General features: G+C 42.3%; 1 protein-coding gene and 3 pseudogenes across 1 annotated transcript in view; 1 reads left to right on the top strand and 3 right to left on the bottom strand.

Annotated features, from left to right (window-relative positions):
• The window catches only part of ACYP2 (acylphosphatase 2), a 250,513-nt gene extending 249,132 nt beyond the window's left edge, over positions 1–1,381 (bottom strand). The window contains exon 1 of the mRNA XM_027775969.1: positions 1,245–1,381. The gene's annotated coding sequence lies outside the window, so the exon portion shown is untranslated. The remainder of the gene's footprint in view (positions 1–1,244) is intronic.
• Positions 1,277–2,152, top strand: LOC102496474 (39S ribosomal protein L11, mitochondrial-like; annotated as a pseudogene).
• A 4,674-nt stretch (positions 2,153–6,826) lies between these two features.
• On the bottom strand, positions 6,827–9,155 carry LOC102482446 (proline-rich nuclear receptor coactivator 2-like; annotated as a pseudogene).
• Positions 9,156–9,328: 173 nt separating this feature from the next.
• Positions 9,329–10,277, bottom strand: LOC102482029 (prohibitin pseudogene; annotated as a pseudogene).
• Positions 10,278–16,217: the final 5,940 nt, after the last annotated feature.

The raw sequence follows: 16,217 nt of genomic DNA, 5'->3' as shown, positions 1-16,217 counted from the left end.
ATACTTTTTCCTATCTACTTCACAAGGATTAATTTAAATAAAGAACACTTCATATAAAGAATGACTGAGTCCACAGCTGTGGTGCAAGCACTAGGATGCTTCTGTGCAAGGCTGGGGCCACATGGGAAGCCTGGCTTCAGTTCCTAGACAAACCCAAACAGGCTGGGTGTCATAACAGATGCCTGTAATCCTAGCTAACTAGGAGGCCATGGCAGGAGAATTATGACATGGTGAGAGCCTGTCAAAAATACCTTTCTTTCTCTCATTAAAAAATAAAATAAATAAATATTACAGAGCTATGAATATTAGGAGAGTAACCATAAAGATGGAATGAGAGCTCTAAATGGCGCTATAAATCTGAAAGAAAGTACCCAAAAAGACAAGCTTGCAGGAGGGGTGAGGAGCTTATTGAAGAAGATGTCACAGCCCACTTGATGGTTGGAGAAGTTTCTAGTTATTTAATTATTTTTATTTATTAATTTTTTTGAGAGGTTTTTGCTACAGGGCATGAGTGCTTGCCAGAAAAACAGAGAGAGACAGACAGAAAGCAAGAAATCACCCCTCATGGGGGATGGTCACACTGCAATTCCTTCTCCTCCATTCTCCTCACACCCAGCGTGAGTTTAAGTCACCAGGTCTGGGACTTGAACCACTGTAGACTACATGGGAGTCCAGTGACAGAGCCATTACGCCAACTGCTGGTCCCAAGTTGGAGAAGTTTCTAAGTTGCCCAGCCCAGCATGGCCCAGAGTTGCCAGAAAAGCAGAAATAACCCTGTGTGGCACAGGTGAGCCAGAACTTGTGGGCAGGTCAGACATATAGAGGGAGGCTACAGAGAGAGTCAGGGAGCCACTGCAGCTGCAAAGCTGGAATACAGAGTCCATATCAGAAAAGCCATGGAAACAACTCTCTAGACCCAGGTGATGTTGAAGCTGATGACTGGCTGAACAGAGGATGCTGGATTACCAATGTAGGTGTTGCTGGTACCAGGAGCTAGAAAGGACTACTGAGGAAATATAGGGCACATGAGTATGGCTTGGGCCAGGCAGTTCTGAGCCAGTGGATGTGGGCTGAGCATCCAGTTCACTGGACAGCCAGCCCCATGGAGGCCCTGAATACCACCCAGAGTAACAGCCTGGATTAGGGTACAAGCAGTGGTATCTGAGGCTCCCAGCCACACTGTTACTGTTTAACAGCTGAAGAAGGCACATAGAAAAAGCTATAACCTAGCTTTTGTTGCTTACCTGAGATGATATAAGGCCAGGATCCTCATGTCATGTTGAAGCTAAGCCAGGTCACTCAGGACCTCAGGAAACAGGAAGCCAGTGGGTGATGCGTGGAGGCAGGCCAGTTCTGGCCTCCACTAGGTCCCATCTCGGGTCAGTGAGGTATTTCCATTAACCAGTTCTGCAAGGAGTTCAATGAGAAGAAAAAGGACATCAAAGAGGGTATTCCTGGGACCAGCAGGTGGTGTAACAGTTACATTGCTGGACTCCCATGTAGTCAACCAAGATTCGAGTCCCAGATCCGGTGGCTTAAAAGTTACGCTGGACAAGTGTGCATGTGTGCCTAAAACCCCAAGAGCAGAATGGAGGAAAAAGGACTGCGGTGTGGCCATCACCCCTAGGAGGTGAAGTCTCACTTTCTGTCTGTCTCTCCCTCTCTCTCTCTCTCTCTCTCCAGTGAGCACACACTCCCTATAACAAAAAACCTCTCTCTCTAAAAAAAAAAAAAAAAAAAAAAAAAAAAAAAAAGAATTCCCCGCCCCAGGCATTCCTCTGCCCACCAAGATTTGTTTAAAGCCTGACAGGACATTTGCAATCAAGATCCAATATTTCCTACTTCCTGATGGTAGCTGCTGGGGATTGAGAAGTGTGCTCAGCAGACAGGGAAGGAGGCAGCAGGCCTGGTGACCTTGAAGCATGTATGTAAGATCGCCCATGTCAAAGCTCAGGATGACACCTTTGCCCTTCAAGATGTAACCCTGCCCTCTGTTGTCCATTCTGTCATTGGCTTTGCCTGTTCCCTGGACATTTGTGTAGTGAAGGACCTCCATTCAGGAGAACTGGCAGCCTTCCAGAGGGAGCAAGTGGAGTTCCTGGCTGCTCAGGAGACAAATTTGGCAGTCAAGGTAGAAGCTGCCAAGAAATGATCTCTGTCCCCCATACTCCAAGATTTCAAAGGAAGCATTAAGGAAGGAGGCCAGTTGGGAAGATTGCCAAAGAAAGGAAAGGAGGTCAAATCATCCTGATTATTATTTTTCTGACTTCAAAATACATATTTTTGCACACATGGCTGTATCAAGTGATCAAATCTGAATAAACATCCTTGGTCGTCTCTCCCCCACCAAAAAATAAGCTACCCCCTACAGGCACCTAGTACTTGGGCCAGCAGTGAGGAAGAAAGCATGCTCTTCAGAAGTCTGGCTAATAAGCTTCAGGACCAGGAAGGAAAACACCTCTTTCCTCTAATGTTTCTCTGCAGCGCTCTCTACTTACAAAACAGTGCCAGCTGGCAAAAGAAGAAATATTTCAGGGGCCCAGATGCATTTTAACAGATCAGTCAATAAAGTGACAGAGAGGCAATAAATTGATAGCTGGCAAATTTTCCTTCTGGTAGAAGCTCTCCATACAACTCTGTCTCTTGTCCCTTAAAATCTATCCGGTCTCTCCATATGCCACTTGCCTCTATCAACTACTCGAAGACTCTGAACTTCTAACCCAGCTCCTCTGGCTATTTATAGTAGAAGATCCCAGAAATCTCTCCTGCCTCTGTGGAGGGTGACACATCATTCTGAGCCTTGGGTGACAACATAGCATCACACGGTTACTTTAAAGAATTTGCTAAGCACAATCAAAAGTTGAATTAGGTTAGAGGGCCAGTCCCATAACCAGCCCCATAACTGGGTAGTTAAGGGAGCCATATCCCACATGGCCAAAATACAGTTTGAGTCCTGGCCTAGTGGCTTGAAAAACATGTGTGTTAATGCCTGACCAGAATCCTAATAGGTGGAAAAACAGAGGAGAAGGCATTGTAGCATGACTATGCCACACTGGGGGGCTCCTTTCCCTTTTCCCCTTTCTCTCTGTCTGTCTCTCTTTGGTGAGGACAAACACCTTCTGGTAAAACGTTTTTTTAGAAAATTGAATGAGACATTCTAATAGCAGATTTGATAATGCAATTGTTCTATATGGCCTCAGGGAGGTATAGACATGACTCTATACATTTCTCAAAACCCAGGGAACTGTACATCAGAAAGAATTAATGGTATATGCAAAATTTTTTTTTTTTGGAGAGGTTTTTTTTCGCTATAGGGCACGTGTGCTCGCCAGACAGACAGAGAGAGACATAGAGACAGAAAGCGAGAAATCACCCCCCAGGGGGGTTGGTCACGCCGCAATCCCTTCTCCACTCTCCTCTCGGGATCTTCGGCACGCACGAACACGTGCCTGGCGTGAGTTTTAAGACACCGGGTCCGGGACGCAAACCGCGGTCGACTACGTGGGAGTTCAGCGACATAGCCATTAGGCTAACTGCTGGTTCCCATATGAAAATTTTTTAAAAAATCAACTAGTATGTTAAAGGATTCGAGATGGTATCTAGACTCTGAGAAATTATTCTGTTTTACAAATTACTACATAACTTTACTGAAATGAGTGGGGAAGGAGCTGACCTAAGGTAACTCTGGAAAATGATATCTTTTTTTTTTTTTTTTTTTTTTAGAGAGGCTTTTGCTATAGGGCGCATGCACTCGCCAGAAAGACAGAGAGACAGAAAGCGAGAAATCCCCCCCCAGGGGGGATGGCCACACCGCAATCCCTTCTCCTCCATTCTCCTCTCGGGATCTTGGGCATGCACGCACACGTGCCCGGCGTGAGTTTAAGCCACCAAGTCCAGGACTCAAACCGAGGTCAACTACATGGGAGTTCAGCGACATAGCCATTACGCAAACTGCTGGTCCTGGAAAATGGTATCTTGACTGGAAACCATAAAGCTAAAGATAAAATGGATTACATGAAAGAGTGGGCCAGCCCCATGGTCTAGGGGTTAAGAGTGTCAAATCCCAGTACCAGCAGTTGGCATAATAGCTATGTTGCTGGACTCCCATGTAGTCGACCGCAGTTGGAATCCTGGACCTGGTGGCTTAAACTCATGCCAGGCGTGTGTGCATGCGTGCCCAAGATCCCGAGATGAGAATGGAGGAGAAGGAATTGCAGCGTGGCCAACCCTCCTGGGGGGTGATTTCTTGCTTTCTGTCTCTCTGTTTCTCTCTGTCTCTCTGGCGAGCACATACACCCTGTAGCAAAAACCTCTAAAAAAAAAAAAGTGTCGAATCCTACATGGCCAACTATGCAGTTTAAATCCCAGACCTGACAGCTTGAAAAACATGCTGTGTGTATGCCCATGCACACATGCCCAAAAATCCCAAAAGGATGGAGAAACAGATGAAGGAATTTCAGTATGGTCACGCCTTTGGAAGGTGTTTTCTTCCTCTCCTTCTTGCTCTGTCTCTCTCTCTGGGGAACACATATGCTCTCTGGCTCTTTTTTTTTTTTTTTTTTTTTGAGAACTTTGTATCTATACTAGATTTAAGGAAATGATAAATAATAAAGGGACCAGCAGTTAGCGTAATGGCTATGTTGCTGGACTCCCATGTAGTCGACCACAGTTTGAATCGCGGGCCTGTGGCTTAAACTCACACCAGGTGCATGTGCGTGTGTGCCCAGGATCCCAAGGGGAGAATGGAGGAGAAGGGATTGCGGTGTGGCCATCCCCCCGGGGGGGGGTGATTTCTTGCTTTCTGTCTCTCTGTCTCTCTCTGTCTGGTGAGGGCATGCGCCCTATAGCAAAAACCTCTCAAAAATAAATAAATAGATAATATATAACAGAACCGAGGATTTTCTGAGGAAAATGTTATAAGTAAATAGGGGGGAAGACTAGAATAAATACTGTAGTAGTAGGTTAGAGTTCAGTATGAATTTTTATTTAGTCTAACACAGAGAGATGTAGGTAATGGGTGGGTAGGTAGAAAAATAACCATTGATATGTGTCTATACATGCATCTATTTCTTAAGTATATACACTGAGAAGGCCTAGAAGCAATGTCTACCAAGTAGCAAAAAGCATCTTTGTGCTCCAATCTTGGTTTGTTTGTTTGTTTGTTTGTTTCTTTCTTTCTTTCTTTCTTTTTTTTTTTTTTTTTTTTGGTTTTTTGATAGGATGTGTGCGCTCACCAGAAAGAGAGACAGAGAGACAGAAAGCAAGAAACCACCTCCCGGGGGAATGGTCACACCGCAATTCCTTCTTCTTCATTCTCCTCTCGGGATCTTGGGCACACACACACATGCCCAGCATGAGTTTAAGCCACCGGGTCCGGGACTCGAACTGCGGTCAGCTACATGGGAGTTCAGCAACATAGCCATTACGCTAACTGCTGGTCCCAACTCCAATTGTGGTTTCTAAAAGCTCCTCTTCAATAAAAGAAACTAGCACTTCTTGAAGAAGGGCTGATTCTAGGGCTGAGGTACAGAAAACACACGATAAGCTTAGAGAAAAATAAATATAGCGCTAGGGAAAATGGAATGCTCAGAAAACAAGAGGAACATAGGAGCCAATCTTTCCTACTTATTTTTAGATCCGTGGTAGAGCACATGTGCACACTAGGTGATTTCTCACTTTTCCTCTCTGTTTATCTCCAACAAGCACATGTGCCCTACAGCAGAAACTGGAAAAATTTGAGCTGGCATGTTATTCTGAGATGAGATGACTTTAAAAAAAACATCAGTTAAAAGAATGGAAAGTGGTTGCTTCTGGGGAATAAGAATCAATAGAGAGTCATAGACTACTGTTTTTTGTCAGAGCCTTGGAAAATAATTTGATATTTTCAATCATGCCCATGTTTATACAGCTTTGAAAGAAAAAACTCTACATTAAAAAGAATTTTAAAAATACATATATGTATATATGATCTGTTAATATGTATAGATACATATATGTGTATGTATCTGTGTCTATATGTATTTAAATTTTTTATATATGCTATAAGTTTATTACATGTTATTTACATGGCTCTTTTTTTCCCTAGGTACTTAAAACTTTTACATTATACAACTCCCCACCTTAAACAAGTTTTGCAGAGATGACAATGAAGCCAGATCACGGTCAAACTAGCTTGTGCAGTGGCGATACAAACGTTATTTCAAGTCAGAGCGACTTCCAAACACTATAAAACAGGGTTTTGGTGCAGTTGTTGGCAAATACAGGGGCCACTGGGGTATACTAGCTTCATTCTAAAGCCCCAAGTGCTGTTGCCACATTCACCATTGTAGAGTTTACTAAAAAGATACTATTCATTAAAAGAAATTCACATTTCCTTTTGGTAGTGCATCAGATTGTTGGCTTATTATTACTGGTTTGGGTGTTTCTAGGCCATTAAACTTAAATATTCAATTATTCTCAATCCTTGTCTTAACTAGCTGCGTATCTGATTCACTAATTTTCAACCAGTAAATCTAATCCATGAGTGATCATCTTAGTTACAATTTTTTTTTCACAAGGAACGAAAAAAGCTGATTCTTTTACCATTCCCCAAATCTAAACTAAAGCAGATTCACTGAAAAGCTAATTGAGAACACTTACTATCGAGTACAGTTAGGTTATTTTACATTGCACTGATATTCCATTACATCACAGTGCACAAGACACATGAGATAAAGTGAAATCTGTTTACATGAGGAGCGTTTTTACACAGATAAAACTAGCGAATCTGTTTCAGACCAATTGACAACTCTCAGTGAACGTAAATTTAAACATTAGGACTCAATCTTCATACCTGTACTTTAAGTAAGGTTGTAAGTTGAAATGTCATTATATCCTTCTCTGAAGGACTACAGGAAACAGGAACCCAGTGACTTGGTGGTTTGGGGAGAATGCGTGGTGGTGGTAGCTCACTAAATTTGGCCCCTACATAGTTCTGATAAGCTTGAGACTGAAAAAGTAAACTGGGGCTGGATAACCAGAGTTCCGATTTTGATTATTTGGCAAGTTTTTGTCCCCCCCTCCCCCATGTCTCATGGCCTGCCATGCAGCTGCAGATGAATTGTAACTACGTCCTCTTTCTCTTTTCTTATGAACAATCTTCATCTGGGAATTCTAATCCTTGGTCTTCTGTCTATTAAGCTGTTGTTGGTTCCTACATTTCTAGACTGAGAGGGTGGAGTGTTATACCTCTCTCACCACCCATCTTCAGCTTGTCACCTTTCAGTCTGCTTTTCAGATTGCAGGATTTCCACCACCTGTCCTCTTCCTGGCTGCCAAGCCCAGGGTAACAGGAGCTGCTTTCTGACACATCCCTTCCTTTGTCTCAATGCTTAAGTTTTCATGGGCAGATCTGCTGAGTTTAGCCTAGGAGCTGAGGCCAACATCAATATCCTCAGTACACAAATTTGAGAGAAGTCCTGGAGACTTCAAGCTCGAACTACAGCAGTGGTTCCCTCTCGACATCGAAGCCTGCCTTCTTCTCCAGGGAGAGACGAGGCACCAGTTGAACAAACCCCACGAGCACAAAGCAGCTAGCTACCAACCACCCCAGCATCTCCAACTCCACCTCCTCTGCCTCTTCTGACCGTGTTTGTGTTAAAAGCAGAGGATTTTCTTGGGTCCAGCAGATAGCATGATGGTTATGTCACTGGACTCCCACGTAGTCAACCACGGTTCTAGTACCAGACCCAGTGGCTTAAACTTATACCAGGTGTGTGTGAATGTATGCCCAAGATCCTGAGAGGAGAATGGAGGAGAAGGGATTGTATCCTGGCCATCCTCCTGGTGTGTGTGTGATTTCTTGCTTTCTCTCTGTCTCTCTGGTGAGTGGAAGTGCCCTATTGGCAAAAACCTCTCTTTAAAAAATAAATAAAACAGGGGATTTTGACAAGAAAGGGTTTTATTTGGTCAGTTGATTGGTCTGATTTGTTTTATTAAGATGGGAGACACTGGGCCAGCTGGTGGCACAGTGGTTGGTGGCATGGTGGTTAGTGGCACTGGATTCCCACGTGGCCGACCATAGTTCAAGTCCTAGATCTGGTGACTTGTTCTCTCTCTCTCTGTCCCTCTTTGGTCAGGTTGAAATACATACATAAAGTTAAAAAAAATGGGAGACACTTAGCATATTTATATGTATATAGAAAGCCAATAGAAAGGGGCCAGCTTGTAACCTGGTGGTTAAAGTGTCTGGCTCCCAAGTGGTCAATCACACAGTTTGAGCCCTGGACCCAGGAGCTTGAGAAACACAAAGGAGGGAGAGATGGAAGAGAAGGGATAGTGATGTGACCGTTCCCCATGGGCGATGCTTTTTCACTATTCTTCCCCTCTCTGTCTCCCTCTCTCTCTCTGTTGAGCACATGCAGTCTGGCAAATTATAAAAAATTTAAAAAATTAAAAATAAAAAGAAGGAAATTATAAAATTACAGGAAAGAAAAAGGAACGATTGATAAAGGCAAGATAATTACTGCCTCTATCTTAGGCAGGTGAGACAATCTTAACAGTTTGTGGGGAAGATTCACAAAGGATCAGGAGTGGAACTACTCAGTTTATTCTTTCTAACCTATCTCAGAACAGAGATTGATACATGGGAATCTCAGAAAATCTCTGTCCTTGTCCCATCTTGTTTGGCCTGGGGCACACCCACCCTTGCCTGTATACTCTCTCATAATCCCTAAAGGTGCACCCCCTGGGAATTTTGCAGTCCAGTCTGTCACTTCCTTCTGTCAGTGTCTAACATAATTATGGACAAAGCTTTGGCAACAGCTCTGCAGATTCAGGCACAGAATGCCCCTAAAAAAATGCAAGGTCTGACATGTACTCAATGCTACCAAACAGCACGTTTCAAAAATGGTTGGAATGGTAAATTTTATGTCATGTAGGTTTTTACCACACATACAAAAAGGCAAGATATAAAATTAAAGAAGATAATCTTTAAATCCTTAATACAGCATTTATTGAATTATTGGGTTGTCTGGAAAATCATGATGCATTTTTGCATAGAATAAAACATCATGACTTTCCTGACAACTTAATATTTCTAATGACAAGTGATGGAGTGAAGGCCAAGGTTAAAATGTTTTGAGAGACTTAGAAGACCAATTTCACCTTCCTTCCATGCAATCTTGAACCCAGCTTCAGTTGGGGGAAAGAATTTAACTCCCACATTACAGGGGTAACTTTGTCTCCCTAGGCATTGAAGAGTTTTCTTCCAGATTTACTTTTATTTCCTTCACTTTAAGTTAATCATGGAATTTCAGTGATTTCTGGGATGGGGCGGAAGGAAGTTGTATCAGGAACCATCATGGCTGTGACCCACAGGCCAGAAGCGGCATTGGCCAGGCGGCAGCTGGAGGGGCACCCACTGCATCGCCGAAAGGGAGGTGATGTTCCGAGCGGGCCGGAGCTGGTCCACAATGTCCTCTGCGGCCTCCAGCTTGCGCAGCTCACTGAGACAGTCTCCCGCCCTGGCCACGAGTTGGAGATGAGCTTGGCTGTCTTGGAATTGCCCTCCGCAGAGATGACTGCCTTCTGCTTTTGTTGGGCCCTCTCCACTGGAATCTGGCCCTCTCCATTTCCTGCTTTTTCTTCCTGCGAACCCACCTGTTCAGCTTCCACTGCTTCTGTGAAGGCTTCCTGAAGGCCACATGCGTCAAGTGGGAGGAGCCCAGTGGTTGCTGCTCGCTCCTAAGGTCATGGCTCATCTGTCTAGAGACCAGCTCCGTCTGGGCGATGAGTTCTTCGACATCAAAGCAAGCCTCCACGAACTTGCGGTAGTGATGGGCCGCAGCACTTGCTCGTTCATAGTCCTGCCAAGGCTGGTGAAGGTGCGAGGGAGCGGGTGGCCACTTGCCGGAAGAGGATGCGCAGCGTGGTGTTGACATTCTGTAAATCTTCACTACCAGTGATGACTGGCACGTTATGTGGCCAAGAGCGGCAGTCAAAGGTAATTGGTTTCTGCACCCAGAGCATGAGAAAGGGAGCCCCTTCCCGACTACAATGTCCTGTACTCCATCGGTCAAAGATGTCGGCTCTGTGCCCAGCATCTGCATTGTTTAAGACAGAGTTCACCACGTCGCCCACAGCAGCTAAGGCCAGGCCGATCCTACTGGAGCCAAACACTTTGGCAGCCATACTTCCTTCTGCTGCACCCACTCGCACTGCTTCCGTTCTGACCGCCACTTGAGTTTCCAGGCCGGGAGGAAGAGTTTCTTATCACAGTATGGTAGCTGAGGTAATTCCACTCGGTAAAATGGTCGTGACATATTTAATATATTCGAACTTTTAAAAAAAATCTATTTCATATTTTAAAAATTGGTTGGCAACTTCAGAAAGATTTTAAAAGGACATGCACTGCCAAAGACTACTTTTAATTATAGTAATAAGCAAGGAACTAATAGAAGTATTCAGTCAAAATGAAAGAAAGTGCTTACAATTGGTTTTACCTCCACATTTTATTCCTAACTTAGCCCAAACTGTATTTTAATATAATACGATCAATTTATTCATGGCAAGATGATAATTACTATGTAGTTCTAGCAAAATGGGCCTGATGGTATTTTTGATTTGTACCTTCTTTGGTTGGGAATATTGCACTCAATAACTGTATGGCAAATAAAGTGACTCAACAAGCCCACGCAGAAAAGTAAGTATTTTCAAGAACAAATTGCCTTTATATGGGCATATTTCTGCATTCTAAAATAATGTCTCCATTATTTTGGTTAGAGCTCAACTCTTTTAGATCTATAAGAAATATGCTGTGCATGAGTGTGTGGTGATGATTCACAGATTTGAAATAACACCTACTCTCCTTTGGTTCTGGCACAAAATGTGTCAGTGAAGCCTGCAATTAGGAAAATTATCTTGGCCTGTCTTGCCACAAGACTGGTGATGTCAATATATACATTCAGAGCAGAAATGTGTTTGCAAAAAATAGTTTAAAAAACAGTTCTACTCCCATACCACTTGGTGCCTTTGCAATGTCATGTAAATCTTTGTCATTAACGATACTAACAATATCTACTGAAAACTGCTATACGGTTTCTTTTAGTCTTCGTATTTCCTATAAGACAGGTGTTATTATGATTCCTATCTTGCAGACAAAGAAAGGTTAAATAAGTTGGCCAAGATCATACAGCTTGGATTTGAACCCAGGTCTCGCAGACTCAAATGTTCATTTTCTTATCCAAGACTGGCTACTTAACTTGAAGAAGCCAGTGCAAAATGAAAATATGGAACCTCTTGCTCAAAAATTATTAATAATTACAAGATGGCAATAGCAATATGTTAAGGCAATGGGTGTAAGGTCCTTCTAACACAGTGTCCAGTGCAATGGCACAGATTGTACACCCAGGAAGGTGGCCATGCTCTTAACCACACTGCTTCCTCCCATCGTGTCTTTATCCTCACAACTCAACCTAATTCAGCAAATATTTTGTGCAGGCTATAACTCCATTGAAAGAGGTTCTGTGTAGATCCAGGAGAAACACAGGTCCACCTGGAGAGAAACATTATTTCTCAGCCGACCCTCTTACTTGAGGTTGTACAGTATATTATAACAGCAGAAACTATGCCACAATTTTGTGAGTTTTGAACATCAAGATTTCTGTTTGGTCCCCTAAGATCTCCCTTTTAATTAAGTCTGTTTCCTTCTTCTTTTTTTTTCAAGAATTATTTTGTTTAATTTTATTTATTATTTTTTAAAAATTTGACTGATGAGAGAGAAAGCTGTCAGGTCCAGGACTCAAACTGTGGTCAGCCACATGGGAGTCCAGCACCTTAACCACCATGTCACCTGCTGGCCCCATGTTTCCTCCTTATAAACAAAAACAAAGAGGATCTGCTTCCATAGCCTAGAGGTTAAGGGAGCAGAATCCCACATGGCCAACCATGGTTCCCATTCCAGCCCTGGTAGCATGAAAAGCATGTTGGGCACATACACTTGTGTGGCCAAAAATTCCAACAGCATGGAAAAATGAGAAGTGATTATGGTGTGACTATGCCCCACTTGGGAGTGCTTTCTTCCTTTCCCTCCCTCTCTCTCTCTCTGGCAAGCACAAGCACCTTGTGGCAAACAAAACAAACAAGACAACGATAACAAGCTTTAGCTGTTCTCCACTGTAGTTTTAGCATATAACATGGTGGTGTCATGCACCACTTCTTTCTCCTGTGATTGCAGCTGCTTCATTCCAATAATGGGAAAAGACCTCAGACCCTTGTAATTGTAGGGTCCTGATTAATGAACATTGCCTCTCTGAAATTTCTTTTGAAGATCTTTCCAAACCTTTCACTTGGCACTTCCATTTGGTGGACTGTCCAGAGTTTAGTGGATGACATATTCTAGTATAAATCTTTTACCATCTAACACATATCCTGAAAACAAAGGGAGTCTGTTTGTGGAGTGTATAGAGTAATTGTGACATATGGTTTACATTTCTAGAGACAGGAATGGGTTCTGTGTGCACATCTGTGGGGAAGAGTTGGGAGGTGGCAGTCTGAAAGAAAATCTCCGTCCTTGATAGACTTTCAAACTAATTTCCCAGCACGGGAAAATTAGTTTGAAAAATTACCCTTTCTCTTCTCCTCAGGTGGAGCTTTCTAGTTCTCATCCTCACATCGATTTTTACTATGATTCCCTTTTCCATAAAAAATTTTTGTGATTCCTATTTTAAGTTTCCTCCTAATTTGGGATAAAGAGGAAGCTAGCCCCAAATTGAGGCTCTTCACACTTTAGGATTTAAATATGGACTGTTGGGATTGATGTCTCCCTTTCCTCTTATGGATAAGGTTGGAAGAAGTTATAGATAATCTGCAAATCTGCCATGGAAAAGATGTCTAGATACATGGAAGAATCTAGAATGGTGGTTCTTAATCAAATCAAACCCACTATTCTCTTTTTATTATATATTATCTCCTTCACTGTCCTAAAATTTATATTTACTATAATCTATTTACACACAGGAAAAATATTTAAATGAACTTAATGCCCTATGTGTAATATAAGGGAGAAAGAAAATTAGAGTTAGGCTTTATGTTGAAATATTGGGTCATCAGAAAAGTTATGACACATTTTTGCATAGAAAAAAAAATACTCTTGACTTTTCTGACAGCCCAATAATTATAAATAGTGGGTTTTTTGTTTGTTTGTTTGTTTGTGTCTTTTCTTTCTTCCTTCCTTTCTTTCTTTCTTTCTTTCTTTTTTTTTTTTTTTTCACCCACATCAGTGCCCTCCAGGGCACTTGAAAGTCAGACATGAGAGTTTTTCTGTTCTATGGAACTGTTCCACACATCTGTCAGTCCTGGCCCCCAGCCACAAAATGTCTGTTAGCACACCCTCAATCACCGTGATAACCAAACCACATGCAGAAAATGTTCTGTTGTGAACCACTGGTCTGGGTAGAGTCTGTACATTGGATTCTCTTTGATTCGCCCTTGGTCAAGATTTCCATGTAATAGTACAAGACATACCATGCTATGCTCCTAGGCTAAGAGTTTTGGGGCGTGACAGGCCTGCGCTCAACAAGCATGCATTTCCTATTTGTACACAACTATTTATAGGACACCAGTTTTAAAATAGTACACAGAACACACACCCCATATTCACCAAGGTCTCTGACCACATAGAATGCTTTGGTCAGGGAGTGGCCATGCTATGCATGGACTGATGGTTATGTAGAGTGAGGTAAATAGCATATATTTTGTGCTATATTTAAGTTCTAGGGAGTGGAAATGATGGTGTGGTGATGTGGATAGGTTCCTAAGAAAGGCTGGGTTTGCACCTGGTGTCTTAGTTTTCTCTGCTCTCCAACTTGGATTAGTTAAATGAGAGTCTGTATTGTAAATATTGTCCCCCTGGTCAGGGACAGGTGGTAATGTCTGCCCCTCTTTCCAACTGAAGAATATGAAACCAAAGCCAAACAGCAGCCCAGAAGGAATTAGTCAGTTCACCGTTATGCTCCCGATAAGAACTATACACTCTTAATTAGGATCTACCCAAACACCAATAAAGATATTGAAAGATATTGAAGATGGCCAAAAAGAAAAAGTAAAAGAAAGCCAAATATTTGTGAAAACTTCTATAATTACTCTCTAGCATTTACCAGAATGAACTAATATTTGAATGGAAAAATTCTAAACAATCCAAGAAAAAACTTAAACAGTAAAAAATCCCTTTATATCATGACCTGTGATATAACATTTGCCCCTCTTACATTGTTCTCATCCAACAGCAACATCTAGCTTAACATTAAGTATTTTCCTGGGTGGTTCAGTTCTAGAGTTATTAAAAGTAAAGTGGTTTGAATCAATTAATGGGAAAGAAAAATAATGTATTCCAAGTGGGGAAATCATGCATTCATGTATGCATTCACTCAATCTCTTATCCCACTTAAACTCACTGATAACTACATTACATGTGCCCTCAGTTCCCTTACTCCCTTCAACGTGTTGAGATATTGGATTAAACAATTACCGCTGTTAGAGACAATGTTCCTTATAGTCTTTACCTGTGCAGCTAAATGCTACTGGAGAAGAACCAAACAATACTGAGAGTCCCACTTTAGGTTGGTCACAAACTTCTCAGATAGGTGCTTATTACTGCTGGCAATCATGCAATGTTTCTCTGGTTCTTTTGTTCTCCTTTTATTCTGGGTGGCTATTTCATACCTTGTCCTCTGTCCTCAAACCTCAAATACCTACTCACTAGCCATCATCATCCTGATAGGCTTGCTTCCTATTTCACTGAGAAGACAAAGTGCATCAGAAAAGAGTACCACAAACACCCATCACCTGCATCAAAGCCCATATTCTGGGCTTCTTTCCTATGTCTGTAGATAAACACTCTGTGCCCCTAAAAAAGGTCACTGCTCTGCCTATGGCCTAGAGACCACCTACTCTCAACTACTCAAGGATATCTCTCCAGCAATTCTTTTCCCAATCTCCTGCATCAATCTGTCCCTTTCAACTGGATCTTTTCCATCAATCTATAAATACTACTTATTACACTTTTGAAAAAGATTTTGTGAGACAAAGACAAGATACTAAAATTGAGGGACCAGCAGTTAGTGTAATGGCTATGTCGCTCGACTCCCCTGTAGTCGACCGCAGTTTGAGTCCTGGACCTGCTGGCTTAAACTCATGCTGGGCACACATGCGTGCATGCCAAGATCCCGAGAAGAGAATGAAGGAGAAGGGATTGTGGCATGGCCATCCCCCCTGGGGAGTGATTTCTTGCTTTCTGTCTCTCTATCTCTCTCTATCTTTCTGGCGAGAACACGTACCCTAGAGCAAAAACCCCTCAAAAAAAAAAAAAAAAGAAAAGATACTAAATTGGCAAGAGATAAATGTCAGGTTACTTACAAAAGTTATCCCATTAGGCCTCTCATCAGAAACAATGTGAGCAAGGAAAGAATGGGAAAATATATTCAAAGTGTTAAATGAAAAACAATTTCAACCAAGAATACTATAACCGGCAAGATTATCCTTCATATGGGAAGAAAAGATAAACACATTTTCAGATAAACAGCACCTAAAAGAATTTACCAATCAGCTCTTCAAGAAGTTCTGAAGGGAGTGCTTCAGGAAAACTGAAGACCCACAGACAGAAATAAGAGAACAAAGAGTAGGACCAGCAGTTGGCGTAATGGCTATGTTGCTAGACTCCCGTGTAGTAGACCACAGTTCAAGTCCTGGACCTAGTGGCTTGAACTCACACTGGGCGCGTATGCATGTGTGCCCAAGATCCCAAGAGGAGAATGGAGGAGAAGTGATTGTGGTGTGGTCATCCCCCCCGGGGGGGTGATTTCTCACTCTCTGCCTCTGTCTTTCTGGTGAGAGCATGCAACCTATAGCAAAAATCTCCCCAATCCCCCCTAAAAAAAGAGATCAAAGAGCAACCAAGAAAATGCTAGTAACAAGTCCAGAAATATCAATAATAATGTTGAATGTTAATTTCTAGGATTTAAGCAGAAAGAATGGACCACAGTAACACTGCAAACTCAACAAAAGAGAGATTAATTACATGATACTGACCAGGTGAAGTAGGATGTTATGACCTTTTTTAAAAGATTATTTTATTTAACTTCATTTATTATAACTATTATTATTTAATTTGATCAGAGAGACAGAAAGTGAGAAAGCAAGCTGCCAGGTCCAGGACTCGAACTGTGGTTGGCCATGTGGGA

Source organism: Tupaia chinensis, unplaced genomic scaffold (genome assembly GCF_000334495.1).
Source record: "Tupaia chinensis unplaced genomic scaffold, TupChi_1.0 Scaffold000622_1, whole genome shotgun sequence".
Taxonomy (NCBI): Eukaryota; Metazoa; Chordata; class Mammalia; order Scandentia; family Tupaiidae; genus Tupaia; species Tupaia belangeri.
This window is presented reverse-complemented; position numbering and strand designations above follow the sequence as displayed.